Source organism: Myxocyprinus asiaticus, chromosome 30, assembly GCF_019703515.2.
Source record: "Myxocyprinus asiaticus isolate MX2 ecotype Aquarium Trade chromosome 30, UBuf_Myxa_2, whole genome shotgun sequence".
In the NCBI taxonomy this organism is placed as follows: domain Eukaryota; kingdom Metazoa; phylum Chordata; class Actinopteri; order Cypriniformes; family Catostomidae; genus Myxocyprinus; species Myxocyprinus asiaticus.
Window position 1 is genome coordinate 37,132,337 of NC_059373.1, and position 22,625 is coordinate 37,154,961.

The 22,625-nt window shown below is 40.2% G+C and overlaps 1 protein-coding gene across 2 annotated transcripts in view; it reads left to right on the plus strand.

Moving 5' to 3' along the window:
- Positions 1–4,420: 4,420 nt before the first annotated feature.
- The window catches only part of LOC127420751 (melanocortin receptor 5-like), a 69,523-nt gene continuing 51,318 nt past the window's right edge, over positions 4,421–22,625 (plus strand). Inside the window, exon 1 of one of the 2 annotated variants that reach the window (XM_051663278.1) lies at positions 4,421–4,480. The gene's annotated coding sequence lies outside the window, so the exon portion shown is untranslated. The remainder of the gene's footprint in view (positions 4,481–22,625) is intronic. The other variant, XM_051663277.1, reaches the window with a different exon arrangement.

Below are 22,625 nucleotides of genomic sequence, written 5' to 3' on the forward strand. Positions count from 1 at the left end.
ACATGGACCAGAATCTCTAAGGAATGTTTTCAGCACTTTGTTGAATTGATTCTATGTAGAATTCAGGCTATTCTGAGGGCTAAAGAGAGGTCCCTCCCAATATTAGAAAAGTGTATACAGTGGCTGCTGAGTGTATGAAGATACCAACCTGGTCTCATAGAATCACGATTTTTGCATGCCTTTTTCTACATATCGCAGCAGATTCCTGGTGAAATGTACTACAACAAAAATTACTTTTTACTACTCAAGTAAAACAGCTGATTATCAGTTCTTATAACACGGCTCTCTGGAATACTCGATTCTGATTGGTCAGTGGCGCTATCTAGCGGTCAGATATTGCTCTGTAACAACCGAACATCTGGGGATTAAAGCCCAAAATATACTTCGGTCAAATATAGATCTCGTCATCAGCAGAGTGCGTAAGCACTGAACGTGTGCAGCCCGATTTTTCTAACCACGCATCTTTGAACGCACAGAATGTGCATGGAATTATTTGCGAATTATAGTGGATCCTCAAGGTGGCAATACTCACATTTGAGCCGTTGCCATCACGAAGAAACACTAGAAGAAGACATAATCAGCACTAGATAATAGGAGATGAAGTTAAAAACAACAACAGTAGATATGCACGTCAAGAGCGCGTGTGTGATGTCAGGAGATACCTGTAATTGTATACCTCGAGTCTGGAGGTTGATTTCAGCTGTTCAACAATTTCTGTCTTCTCAAATTACATAATTTCAATGCAAATCAATATTTTATGTCCATGTATTTATTTTATATACAATGTATATTGATATACAAAAGATTCTCTATGAAAGCCTTCAAAGGAAACAGGATTCAGACTGGCTTCCAAGGCACCAAATCATCAAATCTAAAGATTTAAATAGAACAAAATGAGCTTTAGAAACAGCAAGGAAAATGTTTAATGACTATAATGATTATTTGTTGATACAAATAGAATCATACACTGAAAAGAATGGACATTTACAACACATCTCCTCCATCATATGCCATTTTTATTCCTTCCACAAACTGTCGAACCGCACACATGCAATTTTGGGTTGTCATAGGCCACAAAGGATGCATCTACTCTGCTTCAAAAATCAACTAGATGACGACATCTCAAAAGACAGATGCAAACATTGGATTCTGCCATGCCTTGATGCTCCTCTGGATACAGCATAAATGGCATTTTATGCAGAATATTTTTCAGATTTTGGATACAGCCACTACACAACTACACACATCGTGTAGAATCTGCTGTAATTACAGTATGTACAATGCACTGGAAAATCTTGAGGCCCTGTCTGATTCATTGCTCTATAGGAGCATGCTTTCCTGCTGTAAATCGATGTCCTGTTCCTAACGCATGTGCTGGTAATTGTTTGTTGGGGAGGTGAATGTAAAAAGCGGTAGTTGACATTGTTTAAGCTCATCAGAACTGTCAGGTTTAGTCGATTGTGTTTGGCTGGCAATGGGGGCATGAGAGTTAGCTGTGGCTATCGACATTTCACACATAGCCCCCTCTACCGAAGAAAATCAATTCTTGTTGCACTTCCAAACTAAAATAACCTACAGTCAATCAATGACTTGTTTGAGCCGAAAGGCAGATTGTGCCAAAATGCCATTGTTACAGGGTCATCTGTGACATGAGGAAGGGTTAATTAGAAATCCGGTACGAAGCCTTAGGTAAACATTATTAACAGAAGTGTAAGTTGTTTTAGTCAGGTGATGTGGAAATTGGCGTAAACAGTGGTATATTTGATTATCACAGTCAGAAGCCTGGCCTAGTTGTTGTCTGTCTGTAATGTACATGTACCATAATGATGAAGCTTGTTAAACCTGAAAATATGAACAAGAGCTTCTTTGTAGTAGAGTGTGATTTATGCACTCTCCTGTTCTTCAGACTTGCAGTTGATTACAGTCGAGGGTAAGTCATGAACCCCAATGAACCTGTGAGGCATTGTGACAGGATACCTGTCTTTGCTCGAAGAGTTTCAAAGGAAACATCGCTGACATCTCTATTATTTTCTATTTTGAAGGCAATCTTCCCTGCAGGAGCACTGATGTCACATTAATGACACTTCCAGGTTGCTACTGATCAACTCATGGAAGCTGCCGTTGGAGCTATGCCTCCTTGACAAGTCTGGCTGGATTCTTGAGCACAATGTCCAAATATTGGACTTGTTTGTGCTCAGATTTTGTATTCAGATTCAGGGTGCTCTCCATGTCTGGTACATCAATGATTATGCATGTTCTCTCCTCTTGAATGCTAATTGCAGTAATTAGCATCTAACTCTGTGCCTTGAACAGGTGTTTACCCTTGGCCTCAAAAATTTATAGTCCAAACTAGAGCTCTAGAGCATGGCTGTATTTCTTATTTAGCCCCTTAACACTGTATATGTTTTTTGCATTTGTAATTCATTCATCAATATGAAATCAACATGGACCCTTTTTTACTTTCTTAATACACGTTTGTGGCAGACAAGCCTCTCATTCATCAGGAAAGGAGGAAGCAGGAACCGGATTAACAATCAAAAAGACTTTAATTCAACATAAAACACTGAATTGAAACATATCAGATGCGCACACACAAAACACTGCTGCGTGCATCTCTCTCTCTCTCTCTCTCTCTCTCTCTCTCTCTGTTGTCCCTGGCTCCTCCTTTTATCTCTCTCACACTGATTGGGCAACTCAGTGCCAGGCATGAATCCTCTCGGCCCGGCCATGCCCTCCTCCTCATCACATACCCCCACAGCCCGATTCAGGCAGGGGAAACCTCCGGTCTGACTTACTCCTCCCCCCACCGGAGGGGAGAAGACGCCCCTTTGGCCATTCCGTCACCAGCTGGTCTTCCCCGCCACCTAGGTACCTTGGTAAGATGGGGGGAGGGGAGAGGAGAGAGAAAGATAGCGGGAGAGAGAGAGAGAGGGAGAGAGAGAGAGAGAAAACAAAAACAAACTCTGGTTCCTGACCACGGCGCCATTCGGTCCTCAGCCAGCTGTCCAGCGAACCTCCGCGACGCCGGGCGACGGCACTGGATCCTGCCTCCTGGCGGCCGGCAGCGACGACTCCATCCCCTGGCAGACGGCAGCAGTTCCTCCGCCTCCCGGCAGTGGGTCCTCCGTCTCTTGCCGGACGGAAACAGCTCCTCCACTTCCTGGCGGATGGCAGCATTTCGTCCACCTCCCGGCAGATGGCAGTGACTCCTCCTTTCCCTGGAAGACAGCAACGGATCCTCCGCTTCCTGGCGGACAGCAGCGGCTCCTCCATCTCCTGGCAGACTGCTCCAGTACCATCGAACCACTCCTCTCCTCGGCATCACAATCCTCCGTCAGCGGCAAGGGCTCTCTGACGGCGCGTCTTCCTCCAGTCCCGGGTTTCGGCACCAGTGTGGCAAACAAGCCTCTTGTTCATCGGGAAAGGAAGAAGCAGGAACCGGACTAACAATTAAAAAGACTTTAATTCAACATAAAACACTGAACTGAAACATAACAAAAATTGCACACACAAAACACTGCTGTGTGCATCTCTCTCTCTCTCTTTCTGGCATCCCGGCTCCTCCTTTTATCTCTCTCCCGCTGATTGGGCAACTCAGCGCCGAGCGTGAATCCTCTCTGCCTGGCCACGCCCTCCTCCTCGTTGCTGGTCTTATTGTACTTATTGTGTTGTAATCTTTCATCAAAATGTAATAACTTGCTTCTCCTCTGAAACAACTTTCCTTTTCAGCAGGGGCGTAGGAACTATTATAACTGAGGGGGACATGTCCCCCTCACTTTTAGAAATAACTAAATTCGCCCCCCACTTTTTGGAAAATAAAAATTACATTTTAATAAGTTTTATTTTGTATATTGTAGTGCAAGGGAAAAAAGTGCAGCCATTTGTCTAAATCGAAGCCTTTAAGACCCAGCAGAAGCCACTGCCAGCTGGTTGCTGGTTTGCTAACTCAAAAACAGGAATACCATTGGTTAGTACTCACAGTCCACGTTTTGATTCAGCAAATCAGTTCGAGTGAATGCAGACAATGTGATTAATATTTATGAGCCCAACAGCCTGCCAGCAGCAACAGACACTGTGCAATCTACACGAGATAAGACGTGAGCAAACAGATAAGTCATCTTTTATTATTTTAAGTTAATGTTGCTAAACAGATAAAAACATTTTAAATTTTGGTAACTTAAAATATCTGACCTCTTTATTGTTAGTCTTTTTCACTGAAACACTAAATAACCAATTATGTCTCATGTACAACCATCAGCCAAAAAACTGAAGGGGACAGACATTCAGGATTTCTTTCATAGAATCATGTGTGTGACAACAATAATCTATTGTCATAGTATACTTCTAAAAAATATATTGTTCTTTGACTTTTCCATGTTTTTGTTTGGCTATTATATTGAATTTAGATTAATGGTAGTGGTGATTTTTGTGGCATGTCTGCAGAAGAAAGAAAGTCATACACATCTGAGATGACATGAGGGTGAGTAAATAATTAGAGAATTTTCATTTTTGGGTGAACTATCCCTTTAATTAAAGCTCCATCAAGTGTCAGATGAATGTGTGGTGTGGGTGCCTAAGCAGTGGTGGGGTTGGGTGATCTGACCATCCCATCAAGCTATGTTCAGACTGTCAGTCCAAATCCGATTTTTTTCTGTATCTGATCTGATGAAAAAAAAAGAAACGTTTTTTTCATCATTTAAAATAAGAGGTTATGTTCAGACTGTCAGTCCAAATCTGATTTTTGTGCATATCTGACTGGAATTAGATTATATTTAGCATGTCTGAACTAGAGGTCGACCGATTGTGGATTTTGCCGATACCAATAACTCCGATTAATCAGCCGATAGTTTTTAAAATTGATTTATAGTTGATTCTTTCCTTACTATGACAGGCACAGACAAAGAGTCCTAAATGAATAAAATCCCAGATGTAGTTTACTGTGCAGCCAAAAATTCCATAAATAACCAGAAAAAAATTCTGATTTGGTGAATAACACAGGACTTTGAAGTATAAACAAGCCCGAAACACACTGGGAAGATCTAAAGTCTCTGACACCCAGATGCTTTTAGGCAAAAAAAAAAAAAAGAAAGGATAATAAAAGCAAACACAATAGTTTCTGGACCTTTGGTGCTTGGACCCCTAACGATGCATTCCAGAGCTTTGCAGATATGTTAAGAAATATGCATTGCACTAATGTTCTTAATAATAGTTTATTTCTGGACTCTTGAAAATAAAGACTTTGACATTATTGTTTTTATGTGAATAAATAAAGGTACATTGGTAGTTCCAACAATATTTGTACTTAATTCCATTATTTTGTTGGACAAGAAAAATAAGCTTCATACCATGTGACCCACATTTGGTTTTTGACCTTCGAAAATAGGTAAGATTTTACAATGTATGGATGGAGCCACATTGAGAGCCCCATGTCTCTAGGATTTAACCATATAAGCCTTAATAATGAAGACACCGATAGGAAAGTGTCAAGATCCTGACATCCTGATTCTCTGTCCTGCCTGTTTCTGTTCCTTGTTCCCAGGCCACACCCCTCATTTCCAAGATTATATGTTAATTTGCCACATCTGTCCTCGTCCATTGCCTTCTTATTTCTCTCTTTGCATTCCCCTTGTGTCTCTTGACTTATGCTGGATCATTCCTCTAGGCTTTCTTATTTTCAGTTGTGTTTTTTCTTCCGTAGCTCTAGTTAGAACTTGTTTTTGCTGTTTATTTTTATTTATTTATTTATTTATTGCTTTTATGTTGGCCAGTGCTAATTTTCTTTACATGCAGGGTTTAAAATTAACTTTTTGGCTCACAGGTCACTGTGGCTAGTAGTTTTCAAGGTCACTAGCCACTCAGCATTTTCACTAGCCAAAATCCCCCACCTCACAAAAAGTGATAAAGATAACTGGAGACCGTAACTGCATGCATTTGTTTGTTTTAACGATAATGATATGAGTTTAGCAGGACACACGCCAAATGATTTAAGACACCTTTAGGATATCTGAAGTCAAACATGAACAGTTAGAACAGGACTAGGATAGATCAGGTCAATAATTTGTCTATAACTCATGGAAGTTTTAACCCCTTCATTAAATGTAAATTCTAGTGTTATATAACAGTGGCATTTGTAATGATAAGGCCAACACAGGTAATACTATGGATGGCTCCACATTACTGTGGTTTGGTTAATGTTGATAGCTTGGGTTCTCTGTACATATTGTGACAGAAATGTTTGTTCCGAACCAGAATCTAAAGGATTTTCAAGTATATTTAATCATTTTGCAGTTGTAGGCATTTCAACTGCAAATCAACGCATAAGTGTTTTTTTATTCTAGTTTTGCTCTAAAATCATAGGTGGAAATTTTAATTTTGACCCCCCTTCTACCAAATAATGGATTACTCAGTAAATATTAATCCATGACATTTAATATTTTGTCTTTCATCATCATTTGTATATTTTTAAGTATTAACAAAATCACGTTTCTGAAATTAGGTTTCAAAATTATGTGTTTCCTGAACCGCAGGGCAGACTTGCTCTCAGATCAGGCAATCAGACCGGGGGAATGGAAGCTTTATCCTAAGACATTATAGAGGATTTAGGAGGTATTTAAGGAAGCCAAGGTGGACCTGTTTGCTTCACCGGAGATGACGCATTGTCACCTCTGGTACTTCATGACTCAAACTCTGCAGGGCACAGAAGCCCTAGCTCACAAATGGCTAGCGAAAACTCTGTGCTCCGGTTGATATATCCGCGATGACGCACACATTGAGGCAGAGCGCAAACGGCATCTGCCATTAAGATTGCTGTGATTCCATAAGGTCTTCAGAGATCGTCACTCCTGGGAGGGGTTCCCATAGTATCAGCTATTGACTGTTGTCTTATTTCATTCCCTCCTTTCCTGGAACCAAGGTTACAGTCGTAATTGAGACATTATCATCATGAAAGTTACTAAGAACACATAGTAAAATTCACTGAAGCTGTTTAAGGGGACAACAGATAAATCAGAATATATAATTGAAAAACAAACAAAAAACAAACAAACAGAGGAGTATACCTGCCACAAAAACAATAAGAATCTAAATTAGGGTGACAAGATCTGTCTTACTACTACTACTAATAAAAAAACCATCATAACTAAAGTGTTCCTGGCAGGCTACTCGTTCATACAGTACGTAAAAAGCATAGTTATGAACAGTAGTATTGAACTTATTTCACTACAAAACAGAACAAATAAAATGACACACAGGGACTAGTAGTGCTGCTACTATTAGTTAGTCATTCCTCTACATTCTTTTTTTTTCATTTTGGTATAAAACGTTTACTTTTCACAATCCATTCAATTCCTGATGGATCAAATCTAGTACATTATATATTATATTTCATTAAATGCCAAAAATCTTAATCAGCATAACTCAGAGTTGATTACATTTACGAAATGATTATGCAGTACAGTATTTAACAACTTACACTGATGAGTGCTGTGAAATTGTCCTTGTTCAATCATGCAACACTGTATATGTGTACTGGAATTTAATGAAGCCTGTATGCTAATTAGACTCAGTGTTCTTAGACTGTCAAAATAAGAAGCCAACACATTAGGAATGGTACAACAGGATTATATAACTGATTGTGATGATATCATGATGAAAGCTGCCACTAAGTGTTGGCTTTGAGACAGAGGGCTGTTACGCAACAGCACACCCGCAAGAAGTGGAGAGCGCTAGAAGTGGAGAGTGAGGGGTGTCGTTATCTGACAGGTCTCTGGAGAGGAAACTGACAGGCACCTCTGAACTCCAGCTTGGCATGAGGAGGCAGACAGGTAGCATGTGTGAATCAGGAAAAAGCTAAATATCATTTCCACCATCAAAAGCCATTAAAAATGAAGCTTTCTAAGAGCCAGTTAGATGAAAAAGATGAGACCACTGGTGTGAATTTGCTTGAGATGCATAGCAAGGGCGTTGCCAGGAAATGACTTTTGGGTGGGCCTATCCAAAAATGGATGTGCCCATTTTTCACTTAACAACAGAGAAGCGGCGCATTTAAACAGTTCTTTCACACTTTCAGAAATCAGAATTCATGCATTTTAAAACTATTTCTAAATATACATTTGAAGTCAAAGAATAATCTCTAATATTCTGGGTGGGACTGGGTCTAATGATGCAGAGCATCCTATTAAAAAATCAGTCTGCAGTCATAAATCGCAGTGGGAGAAAGGTGTCTCGAGTTGTTTCTGGCAGGCTACTCTTTTATACAGGCTCCATATGGTTAGGATTAGTGTGGAAGGCGGGGTTAGGGCATCTGCTCCCTGTCAGGAACAAACCCAGACACCTTTGTACAATGGGCCACATATACAAGTATATACAGTAAGGAACCACCCAGAGCACCTAACTAGCAAGGCCCTAGCAACCACTCTGAACACCTTAGCAACTGCTTTGCAATGTCCTGTTAACTACCCACAACATTGTAGCATTGTGGTGATAAGTTTTGCATGGGCAAACACCACTCACATTTTCTTATGAAAATATAAATACTGTATCTAGTTTACAGTAAGCATATATCATTGTCTTGGCTGTTGCCTGTGTAATATGGTGTGTATATCACATGAATCCACAGAGAAAGGAGAAACTTATCTCACTTATCTCTAAAGGCACTTATACCTCTGAATCACACAGTCGTCTGATTAACAGTCACTGTCTGTGGTTTCCACTTCAATGCCTGCTTTATTAAAACCATTTGATTTACTTCAGATGGGAAAACAACTTGAAACAACTGCCTCAGTTTTCCTTTTAACATTTTGATTCAGTTTGTTCCAGGGTATTAGCTAATATTCAGGACTTCTGAAAAACAAAATTGTTTGGATGTTTCTTGATAATGTTTGCTGTTGTCTCTAATGTGCACTGATATTTTGATAAGGCCTTTTATTAGATATTTAGACAGGACACAAATTTTCAATATTGCTGTTTCATAACAACAATTAAGTAAACATGAACATTAATTCTTTAATCCTTTGGTGAGTTTTTTTCTATTAACATTATTTAAAGGGGTAATGACATGAGGAATCAAGTTTTCCTTGATATTTTGACATTTAAGAGGTTGTTGTACTATGCAAGCACACTGTAAGTTTCAGAACTCAAAGCTTCCCCTCCAGCCCAAAATGAGCATTTATTGTTTCCACCCTGCAAAAACGACTTGTTTTGAAATCGGCTACATTGTGACATCACTGTGTAGTGTCAATTGGATAGTCCCTACCTCCACAACATACATAAATATTGGGGCCTGGTGAGTTGACAGCAAGAGCTAGAGGTCTGCAACCTGACCTGGGTCCGACGGGACCCGAGAACTCGGCAGGATTCGGGCCGGTTTCGGGTCAGTTTTTCAAGTAGGACTTCAGGTTTGGGTCGGGTTCATGTTTGTATGAATGAAAAAATAAACAGGCTTACCGAACTTGTTTCGCGCACGCGCTCTCACTCACGAGTTAGGGGCCGTTCACACCGAACGTGTTTTTGCATGCGTCTGTTCTGTTTTCCTATTGTTTTCCTATGTAAACACATACTGGACGAATTTCTTTGACACTTGCACCATGTCTCGCTTTTTTTCAGCGTCTCGTGCAGGACCGACACATTTTAAACACTGTGTCAAGTTAAAAAGAACTTCAAATTTTCAAAAATGCATCTAGATTGTTTTTAGCACAGTTGTCACAAAGATTCAACAATCTGAACAAGTTCAGGCTGCATAGAGGGTACTGTTGCATTGTTTCATTTTATTCCAGATTGTTCTGCACCAACTGAAGTTGCAGCAAATATACTGAGGGGCTGCTGTGCCTTGTTAAAACTGTGTATGTTTACTGTTTCAATACTGTTATGAATGTTGCCTATATGCTTATATAAAATACAGCCTATTGGAACAGTACTTGCTAGGAGAAGTAATTAGATAGTAAGCGATTTCGGGTTCGGGCTTAAAATCTGACGGTATCGTTCGGGCCGGGTAGGGTCATACGGTCTCGGCTACGGGTCAGGTTCGGATTTCATTTTAAGGCCTGTGCAGACCTCTAGAGAGGGTGTTTGGAAATGATACTGTAACACTGAAAATGGTATTATTGTAACAGTAGTTTGTCCCCAGTTGTTGTTGTGTTCCTGGTTGTGGAAAAACTGTTTCTGCATAAAACTGCATAGTCTTCTGAACAGTGGCGAATTCTCAGGGCCTTCTCTGCTGGCCTAACATGCCAAATAAATAAATATTTTTCATCCTTTCATTCTAAATCACCTTTTTGCCTATTTATTTTGAATCGCTTTTCACTCTTAATTAATCTACAAACAAATAGACAAAAACGAAAAGTTTATCCAGTCCGGTCTTCTTTCCGTTTAAGACCAATTAATTATTATCACACCACTGAACAAACCTCGTAACTTCGGAGAAATGCGTTGAGGGTATTGCATGCCTATTTAATAAACTCAAAATTGATGTGTCATCCGAAAATTTAATAAAAAAGGTAGTGTCCTGACTACATGCAGTCATTAGTATATAATGTAAACAGAAACGGAGAACTGACACAACCTTGTGGAGCACCTGTGTTACCTACTTTCACCTCAGAATACGAGTTGTTAACGCTCACTGATTGAGTCCGATTAGTTAATAAAGAGTAAAACCGCTTTATACAAAAAGGATTTACCTTTAATTCTGACAATTTACTGATCAGTAATCGAGGCTGCACAGTATTAAAAGCTGAACTAAAATCTACTAAGAGAAGCCTTGCATATGCATCCTTATCCACTAAGTGCCTATTGACCAGATGAGAAATTGTGTTAATGGCATCTTTAGTACTACGTACTGGTTTATAAGCAAAGTAGTTGTTTAACCTCTTCCTTGACTGCAGACACCACCAATCTCTCAAAACATTTCGTAACATGAGATGTAAGGGCTACTGGTCTAAAATCACTGTTCTCTACAGGACACACCTTCTTAGGCACTGGGGAAATTATAGTTTTCTTCCATAATGACGGAATCATATGCGAATCAAGAGGCTTTTAAAAAATCGGGCAGAAAGCTTTGGAGAGTTCATATGCAGAGATAGATTTTTCCAGGTATTATAGACCACCTTGGTAGATTCATGTGAAAAATTATGATTTTTGAATGTCTGTTCAGGAGACGTTCATTTCACAAAACAGTCATGCTGCAGTTAAAATTAGGCTTGCTTGAGCATTAAGTGTGGTTTCAAGCTCTGGCTTTCTTGCGTGGACATGTTTTTAAAATGTCAATTGGTATTACTAGTTAGCTGCGACATAATGTATGATCATTGTGAAACTGCACGTGATTCATGCCATTTTCTTAATGGCATGAATCACACTGATGGCCTAGACTTAAAATGTACGGCCCGACACTGCTTCTGAATGATCCCAACAATAGGAATGAGTGGGTAATTCAATTGAAGTTCCTGAACATGTAAATGTGGGAATAAATGTTTGGATTCTTTGGATTCATGGATGAATTAGGGAAGCCGATGTGCTTATTACATGGTTACTTACCAAATAAATACATAATTGCTCACCTAATAGTGATTTGAGATTAAATTATTTAAATATGGCAGAAGTTCGCAGAATGCAACGAAAAACATTGAAGTATATTAGGCTGCCTGCTTTCTTCATCTGTCTTGTATTAGCCACGATGTCCCACATTTTGCCCGAAATAAACCTGTCAGGACACCCATTTTCACACATTTAAGCAGTGAATCAAGCAGGGAGATCAAACAGGGGAATCCCCTTGCCAACCATCCCTTATAACACTCTCCCTACAGCTTGATACACATTTATTATCCCTTCAAATTTGCAGCTTGACTATTTTGGCTGTTTAAATAACGTTATTTTATCACTAAATCCCATATGCCTGATAAGTTTTTGGGAGAAACAGTGTGACGTTTTGTTATTTCAGTCGAACAGCTGTTGTAGTTTGATTGTGTGCTTTGATAATTGGGACATACATCTATCAAGTATTACATGAACTGAGTGCTTTTAAGGGATTTCATAAATCATTTGCAAGTTTTCATTCTTTCATTTTTTGGAAAATACAGTTCCACACATGTAATGGCAGGAGAGTGATTGCTTTCAGTGATGTTAGCCAATCACAACAGTCGGCGTGCCTTAAAGGTGAAGTACACATAAAACTCAGCGTTTCAGACAGAGGGCCAAAGACAGGTTAGAAAAGATAATGTAATACTACATTATACTAACATTATAAGTGATCATCAAGTAAGACAATAATAATGAAATGTATGCCATCATGACCCCATGCTTACATTCTTATTATGCATTATCAATTTAGTGTAAGGATTAAACTTAACTGATGTTCTGTTGAAAAGAAAATGGTCAGTATAGCACTCAAAACACATGTAGATGAAGGGAACGAGGCATTGCCGTTTCAACTTTGTTGAAACCCTTATACAATCATCTGAGCCCCGCCCCTTCAGATGCGCGGTTGGCCTATATAAGCGGGCGCTCAGTCACCATATCTTCAGAATTTTCTGTCTGAGGGACAAGAGTGAGTCACTCGTATTATGAAACTCTGAAGTATTAGTGTGGCCAACTTTCCCTTCATTCCCTTCATCTCAGGGAATTGAGGTTACATGTGTAACCAGAGACGTTCCCTATCGTTTCAGTTCACTTGACATTGATGTAAGCACTATGGGGAATGATATCCCATCACGGTTTACTATGAGACATTACACTCCCAGAGTTATAACACTAAACAGAGATATTCATAAGGAGTCACAGGCCACAGGACGATGACTTATAAATCATATTAAAGTGTATATGAATAGTCCCACATGCCGGACTTCAGATGGAAATCTATATGGATCTATATGAACCATATAGATATATATAGTATTAACCCTCTCACAACATGGTTGGGAAAGTAGGTTTTATCTCTTACGGGAGTACTTATGACTTTAAAATAGGCAGATCAACAGCATATAATTAGGTGGCTGTGCTGATTATAGTCAGTAGCCCACCCTTTATAAGAGCTTGGACTCATCCGCTTTAATGTAAGAAGCACTCTATACAGAGAGGACTTGTGAGGTCATAAAATCTCGCGAACGTGTTTTGTGAGGACCATCCTGCTGCCAAGCATATATCCTGTAAGGACACACCGTTTGTCCACACCCATGAAGAGGCCATGCCTCTGGTTGAATGCGCTTTGACACCAATAGGACAACTTACGCCAAAATACAAAATACAAACACAGAAAACACAAGGAAAGGGAAAACAAGGAAACACAAGGAAACGGGAAAAAATAGGAGCCTTAGCCCAAACCATGACAATGAAAGTAAAACACATCTGGCAAAAATTACGTTTCTTCAATCACCAATCAATTTTAAGGTCCCAGGTATTTTTTTTCTCTCTCTCTTTAACATTTTTAAAATGCTGAACAAGGTTTATATAAAAAATGACTATATTTTGCATGCATGCTACTACCCACAGTTCCCTTTCTGTCACTCACTCGACGTTGTGTCGATGTAGTGACACTAGGGGTCACTCTTGTGAGCCCCAAACACCTCTGCTTTTTTGAAAAAAGGCCAATGAGAATTGGCGAGTGAAATTTGCATGCCACTGCCCCGGGTATAAAAGGAGCTGGTATGCAATCACTCATTCTGATTTTCTCTTCGGAGCCGAGCGGTTGTATTCAGTGCACTGAATTCAATTCCCTCCAAAGACGCACCTCAAAACTGCTGGATTTAGAGCGCATTTCAGCGGCTTCTCCCCCTCTGCACCCGTGGAGTGCAGAGAACGCCCCTGGGCGCTTTGGCAAAGCGAAAATAAGAGAGTATATTCTAAAAGAGTATATTTTCATTCACAAAAAGAGCGGCACACACATGGAACGTCTTTTTAAAGATGCCTTTCCGTTTGTGTGTTATTCCTGGTTGCGGTCGTTATCTCTCCGCTATGGGTTTGAGGCCGCGTCAGTTAGCACTGGGGGCAATTTGGGGACATCAATGGGACCACCTCCGCTGGGATCCCCCCACGGACATCCCATTCCCCAGCACACTCGCTTCCCGATCGGGCTCTCGCACGAGACCGCCAGCTCGTCTCAGCAGGAGTTTGACTTCTCGTTCGGAGCTCGGGAAGACAATGAGTTATCAAGCGCAGCATCGGGGAGTGGGCACGTCCAGTCTAACACAGAGGCTTCAGCTGGGCCTCACGCCGATGGGGAAATGACGGACTTGTTTTCCCGGGCGGCCGCGAGCGTCGGGCTAGAGTGGAACCCTCCGCTCTCCCCTGAACCCTCGCGGCTTGACGAATGGTTCCGTGGCTCGGGGCGCCACCCACGGCCACGCCCCGCCCCCGTTCCTTTCTTCCCGGAAGAGCATGAGGAGCTGAAAAGATCATGGGAGGCACTTTTTTCTGCCCGGTCCCGGTCTTTCAGCTCCCCTGCTCTCACTACCCTCGATGGTGGAGCGGCCAGGGGGTATTCAGTGATCCCCCAGGTGGATAAGGTGCACTTGTGTCCGCAGAGCGCCGCCACCTGGCGCGGGCGCCCGAAGATCCCATCCAGGGCCTGTAGGTTTACTTCGTCCCTGACGACTGTGGCCTGTGGTGCCGCTGGACAAGCCACCTCTGCCCTGCAAGCCATGGCTCTCCTACAAGTACACCAAGCTAAGGTGCTAAAAGAACTGCACAAGGGTAGTTCTGACTCAGGATTGATTCAGAAACTGCGCTCAGCGACTGACCTCGCTCTCCGGGCGATGAAGGTCATGGCGCGATCTCTCGGGCAGGCGATGTTCATCCTGGTGGTCCAGGAGTGCCACCTTTGGCTCAACTTGGTCGAGATGGGAGAGGCGGACAAGGCACTGTTCCTTGACGCCTCCATTTCCCAGGTTGGCCTGTTTGGCGACACCGTCGAGGACTTTTCCCAGCAGTTCTCAGCGGTGAAGAAGCAGATGGTGGCCTTACAACATATTCTGCCCCGGCATGGCTTAAGACCCCGCACCCTGTCTGCTCATCACCAAGGGCGTCCTCCTGCTGCAACAACACCGGCTCCGCCGCAGCCCGACCCCGTGGCCTGGCTCCGGCGTGGAGCCCTCCGCAGGAAGCAGACGCCACCCGTCTCGCTGCCGGCCGCTAAGAACCCGAGGAAGGCTTCGAAGCACCCCCGAGACGGGCGATCCAGGGGCGAGGAGACTCTACCTCCTACCAGCTCCTTTTATACCCGTATGTCCGGGGGAGTGGCATGCAAATTCCACTCACCAATTCTCATTGGCCTTCTTTAAAAAAAGCAGAGGTGTTTGGGGCTCCCAAGAGTGACCCCTAGTGTCACTACATCGACACTACGTCTCGTTCCTTCCATCAGGGAACGGAGGTTACGAAAGTAACCAGGACGTTTTCCTGAGCAACAACTGGGTGCTGCCATGATGATTCTAATTGCCTGTTTTGTGTTTCTGGTCTTGAGACACAATGTAAAAACTACCGAAACGAGCGATTCAATGGACCATTTATGTGTTATTTGGATTAAAATTCATTTCTGGCTCAACTTGTGCAGTTGTTGGCTGTCTTAACAACTCGAAGTAGTTAATGATATCAACATAACTAACCTTGGACCATCGCTTCAAAACATCTACATACTCAGGTGAGGCACTATCTCAACTCTGTTAAGCATCGGCACTTTAAAGCCACATGTTTTTGAAAATGTTTTCAAATGTAATAATTTAAACATCACATTACCTGCTAAGAGTACACACCGATGCAGGTGAAAAAACTGGAGACCAGAAATTGAAAACGAATCGTGGAACACTTCAGCATTCAGGAAAAAGGTAGACAGAGAAAAAATGGCATATGGAATGCTCAATAAATGTATCATCAGTAAACCTGCATTCACCATTACCACCTGGGCCTGGGATCTGTCATAATGATGAATTGGACTTGGATTGACAGAATTTAGATAAATAATTTAGATAAAGATTTCTGCCACAGACATTTTAGTTATCGAAGGTACAGGAAATATTTTTGGAAGTTCAAATAATCCATTCAAAATCCTCTTGGCTCAAAAATCTAAGGGGACACGTGCCCCCTCAGTCTGAATTGGCATGACACCTCTTTCCAGGCGTACCTATAAGAATTAGAAAAAGATTTACTTGATTATTATAGTTTTTCAGCGCAAACAATGCATCTAAATGCAGCTTTTTTATTACAACATACTAAGATTCTTTTTAAGTTGAACCAACAAGCACAGCAGAGAGTTGTATTAATGAATTTATTTAATTTTAAATTGGCCTACACACACACACACACACACAAAAACGTTTATGTGGTTGTCCCATTCAACCTCTTCCCAGCATGCACTTGGGCATAAATAATATGTTTGCATTGTTTGGTTGTTTGCATGGTTTTATGTACATTTTTGTTGTTAATTTTCTAATCATGGTGGCTAACTTGTTTTGTAATGTAAGGATGAGTTTGTTTCTCTAATAAAATGATCAATTTGTTGATTGTTAAACTTGACAGGTTTTATGTACCAAGTGTCGAGGTCTGTGCATGCCATTTTACAATAAGGATCTATTTGTTAACATTAGTTAAAGGGATAGTTCACCCAAAAATGAAAATTCTATTATCATTTACTCACCCTCATGCCATCCCAGATGTGTGACTTTTTTTCTTCTTCAGAACACAAATGAAGATTTTTAGAATAAATTTAAGAATATCTCAGCTCTGTAAGTGCATACAATGCAAGTGAATGGTGACCGAAACTTGAAAGCTCCAAAAAAAAAAAGTCATAAAGGCAGCATAAAAGTAATCCATAAGACTCCGGTGGTTAAATCCATGTCTTCTGAAGTGATATGTTAAGTGTGTGTGAGAAAAAGATCAGTATTTAAGTCCTTTTTTACTGAAAATTATCCTCCCTGCCCATTAGGTGGCGATAGGCACGAAGAATGTGAATCACCAAAAACAAAAGAATGTGAAAGTGAAAGAGGAGATTTATAGTAAAAAAAGACTAAAATATTGATATGTTTCTTACACACACATATCATACATATTATTATATATTTACAACATTTATTAATCTTGGTTAATGTTCATAAACCAAGATAGACTTTATAAAGATAGACTTGTTCATTGTTACTAATGTATACATATACAACTTTTATTTTTAAAAATGTGTTTGATAAAATTAATATGAACCAAGATCAATAAATTCTGTAAAAGTATTGTTAATTGTTAGTTCATGTAAAATAATATAATTTACTATTGTTGACAAATACAGCCTTATTGTAAAGTGTTACCAAGGTACTACAGAATGATTTTAGATAGTATTTACTTTTATTTCACAATTGCATGTTAATATGTGCAAAAATATATAGCCCATACTATATTGTCCAGTTTGAATATTAACATGCATTTTGGGGGCTGGCCTGCTGTAATGCAAAAGATATTGTATATAATTAGATTAATAACTTGGCACATTGGAATAGTTTTATTTACCTGCTCATCTGTAGTGCCCAACAGCTGAATGTGCAGCAATTGCGCATACAATAAATGTCTTTATTGTAAAAGAAAAACATACTCTGCTTTGAAGACTCACTACAGTTTTCCTAAGATGTTTGTTTACAAGAAAGAGTTTGAAAATCAAATACAACTACGAAATATAGACTACATACTGTTCCTCTTTCCATAAAATGCTTTAGCCTTTTTTTTTCAGCCCCAAAACCCTGAACATTTGGGATCTCTGCAAAACCCAAGACGTCCTATGCTATCAGAACTCTGTTACGTATGGTCTCAGAGTTATTGAAAACAAGTGTCCTCAACAGAGAACAAAAATGAATTGCTGGGTCACAGGAGGTCAACACATACAGTATTTCTTCAATCCTTCCTTACAACAAAGAAAAGAAAGAACTTTATTGCCAATGCCCAATCCCTCTCCCCATCAGCTGACTGTTGTTATACAGTTATGAGGCACCTTCTCAGTCTGCTTTCTGCCTGTGGGGTTTATCAACGTGCGCTAATCTAGCGGAGAACTGAGACACTCTCTCATGAGAGTCTGATGAGTTTCCCCTGCAGGACACTGGGCCTCGTAAATACACGGAAGCTGAAGTTCTGAGAACAGCCACATGGGCTGGTTTCCTAGAGGAGCAAACCACAATGAAATCAATGTGAAATTAATCATTATGACGGGTCCCAGTCAATTTATCACCATTTATTTCAAAGTATTTTTAGAGCTTCTTGGTTACAATTTAATATTGAATAACTTACATAAGCTTAAGCAGGATCAACCACCGCATATCACTGCAAACACAGACAGGCGAAGTGGTACAAACAGTGAAGCGTCCCAGTGGTGTTTGTCCAATTATATTAGAGAACCAAAAAAAAAAAAAAAAAACTGTATAACTGTTGGAGTAATAACAGTTAATTAACACTGACAGTTAATAAAGTATCTATCTATCTATCTGTCTTGGGACTTTTCTCCTTCAGATATAAATAAAAAGAAATCTCATGAAAGCAGCAATTAATCCTCCATTAGCATTCATGCGTTCTTGTTTTCTCCTCATCGCTGTCAAGCTTCTAATCAGCGGTCAGCACCACTGCTAATTAATTATACCAGTAATCTTTTGCTGTGCTATGTTGTAATACGCTTAATTCATTTGATCAACTTCCTCCAGGATCTTTTGAGTCTCTTACATTTTTTTCAGGAAGCCAATTACTCTGACATTGTGCGCTTGATGTACAAGTTTCTAATTTACCAGCAAATGATTCTGTGCATGGATGATGATCCTCTGTCATCATTATTAGTGTTTAAATTAAATTAGCTGTTAATTCATTGACGTTTTAGCTATTTAGGAAATTAACTAATTAATTAGGTTTAGGAAATTCAGTGCAAAATGCATTCAGTGCAAAATGTCTGAAGTTTGTTTCTAATTGTAAATCGCAATTTACCTTTTTTTAGTTTTAAGGGCATATTGCACTAAATGTGGAAAAAGAACAAAGCTTAATGGAAAGAGAAAAGGAAGGTGGTTTAATTAAAATGTTTCTCTTTTGTATTATTCTCTAGTATACTTGTAATTGGTAGTCTGAAAGTGTTCCAAAGGCTAACTCAGCACTGTGGTCATATAACATGGTCAGTAAACATCTTAGGTTGCTAATGGTACAAAAAGTAATACATGTTTAGTAAAAAGCAAAAATTTATTTTAATCCATTCATAACTATATGTAATGGCAATGTTAACTTACAAAGTTAAATTTTTTATTTTATTTTTTCTGGAAAACTATGGGTCTGTTCCAAAACAGACCCATGAATGTCCTCCAGAGGCAGCATTTTAAGACATCCTAGGCATGCTCCCGAAGCAAAGGCTGTTCCAAAAAGTTAGTATCTTAATTATGCTGCCTCCTAAGATATTTTTGCCCAAAATCTAAAGTAGCATCGTATGTATCCTTCCCCGGGTAGGCGATCCCAGAATGCACCGTGATGAGCATGGCGGAAAAATAAATTGGTGCACGAAGCGAGAGAAATTTTGCTCTGTTTTGAGGCATAATTTCTGTAAGGATGCTGCCATAGAAGACAGCTACCTATGTAGGCAAGAGACTTATGGGTAGTTATTGGTGGTTATTGTTAGTTACTGGTCAAAAAGCCCACCCCCAGGTATCTACAGTATGATATTCTAATACCTAGACATGGTTCGGGTCCCTGTTGACTGCTTTATTCCCTGGTTCCTGTTTTGTCCTGCTGCATTCACATTTTCCTGCACCTTGCCAGTGTCTGTACTGCCTGGTTCTCCTGCCCTACAAGTTCCCGATTTCTGCCTGCCACTGACCATGAGTAAGCCTGTTTCTTGTCTAATTTTGCCTGCCCAGTCAATCTCTGTTTTTGACTCCTGAGGGAGCCAGCTCCCAATCTGACTCTGCCTGCCCAGGCCTTGGTGTTCCCAGTTCCATCCTCGTAATTATTAGCTCCTGGCCCTTGGGTTTTACACCACTGCCCGCTCTACCCTCACACCCTGCCTGTTGGCTTACATCAGCCTTCCTTGCCTGCCTGCGATCATATCCTCTTGGCCCCTGGACTGTGTGCTTCCTCAGCCCCTACAGACTGCTTTATTTGCTGCTCTTGAGATTAATAACCCTCTTTTTTTATGTTAACCTACGTTTGAGTCCTCCATCTCCCACTGGGCCTTGACACCTTTGGCCCTAAATGTAATAAAATTGGGTCTTTAATGCAATAACGGCCCTAAAACCAATAATCTTTGGTCCTAAATATAAATACTTTTAGTCCAAAATATAGTTTAGGGGTCTAAATGTAATAACTTTAATGAGTGATTTATGAAATAATCGTTGGCTCTAATTATAATAATGGCTCTAAACACTTTTGGTCCTAAATTTGATTACATTTAAATTACATTTAGGGCCTTTAATTACATTTAGGACAAAATTCTCATTCTTATTAGAGCCAGTGTTTATTTAATTAATCACAAAAGTCATTACATCAAGACCCCTTGAATACATTTAGGACCTTTATTATATTTAAGACCTTTTACATTTAGGGCCAAAGGTTATTACATCAACATGATCACATGGGAGGTCGCAGGTCGGCATGTTGTTTCCAAGAGTACCGACCCTAGGATCGGCCACATTATGCCAATGTACTGACAATCAGCATCTCCTATCAGACTTTTTTGCATCGACTCCATCCGGTGTTGCATCAGTGTGTTTGGATCCCGTGTTAAAACCAGGAAGCAATCACATTCTCATTATCAGTGAAGAGCCTGATTTGGAGGTTGTAATTTTCCATCTTACATTAAATTTTTACTCTAATGATGATAAGGTTTAGGTTTGGGTTGCAGGGTTACAGTTTATAATACAGCCTGTACAGCTGGCGACAGTGTTTCGAATTTCAGTAAGCACAGATCGATTTTAGCTACAGAAAAGTCAACCTACTGTTTCCGATTTCACTTTTCTGTCTGATTATATTTAGGGCCTTTAATTACATTTAGGACCAAATGTTATTTACATTTGGGCCTTTTTACATTTAGGACAAGTTAGTACATTTGTGCCCTCTACAGTTCCCGTTTGGAGCATGTAGCATCTGGACCAATCAGACACACAATTATTCATTATTTAATTAATAATCCAACAGACATCTCAAGACCATAACAAGCAAAGGTCCAAGTAGGCCCAAGAAGACTCCAAGATGTCTGCTCTCCCACTAATCATTATCAGTTCTTACTCCCTCTTTGCTGACACTGGTCCAGCAACTAGTGGACCTCAGAGACATTCCAGGTGGGGGAAGGGAGCCACATGCAAAAGCAAAGGAATGTGAGAAGAAACTCACTCCATTCCCCCATAGGAAAGACACATAAAGCCCATAAAACAGACTTTCCTTCATTAATTTATAGACAAACTGTTCTATAAATGAACATGCATATCCTCAGGACATTGTGTGTATGATTATTACTGTCTCGTATCGTGTCTTTTGTACTGTATACCGTTTTGTGCATGCTTTATGACAGAACCACTAGATAATGTAAAATTATTGGTATCATGCTTCCTATCAAATGAATCCTTGTGTGATGCCCTAAAGATTGGAGTATAGCACCCCCTTATAGCATGCATTGTATGCTTGTTATATTAACCAGAGCATAAAGGGGCACAAACTGCTAGCTTACTCCAATCATGCAAATGGTCAGCTTCCAAACAAAGGAACTTTTCCCGTTGGAAAATTGCACCTTTCTCATTAGTCAAGCCAAACTCAAGAGGAGTTACCTCCCTCAGGAGTTAAAGGGCACTGTCGGAGTGACCGCTCTCTCTTCTCTTCTCTCTTTTGCTGCTTCTACTGGTTGCTGTTCGTGTTTCCGGTCCGACCGTGAGGTCACGGGCCGGTAGGCCTCAAACACGTCAAGCCATGTGTAACTTCCTCAACCATAACGGAGTCAAACTACCACTGCAAGTTCATCATTTCTTCATTCAACGCGGAAGAAATTGATTGCTACTTCAACACCATCGACTCAAGGAACCATCAAGACTTTCTCCCGAGACTGCATCCGGGCTCTCTCTCGACAGCCAAGGCATTGCAAGTATCATACAATTAACTAAACAGCGGTTTAGTATAAGCTGTGAACCTCTTTATTAACAAAGGTGCTTTGAAGTAAGAAACTGATGGTTCTTTCAGATGGTTAAATTACTATTTTCATAGCTTCATTCCCCTGTTCTGTTCCGGTTTCATTCACTTTCACTTTTCCATTTCCCACGTATGTGCGATTTGTGTGTATGTGTTTGTTTAGATTAGTTATGTGTTTGTGATTTAAATAAAGCTTTTGTGTACATTCTTGCGAGTTGATTCTGGTCTGCTTTTAAATCAACGTCAATTTAACGATTTGATCACATCTACATGCTAAGAAAGAGTTATTTTTCTGTGGCCACGAAAAATATCCTTGGAGAGTGTTCGCTGGATGAACAGATTAATTGATTGTAATGTTAATTCAGCTACATCAAGTTAATTCTATTAACTGATCCAAATATTTATAATTGATTATAACGAGTTATGATTAATTATTCATATTCCCCTTTTAAAGATAATTTGACTGTGGTATATTTTGATAAATAATCTCATCCCTGTTCAAAAAAAAGATTTTGCTTCAAAGCTGTACTTAAATA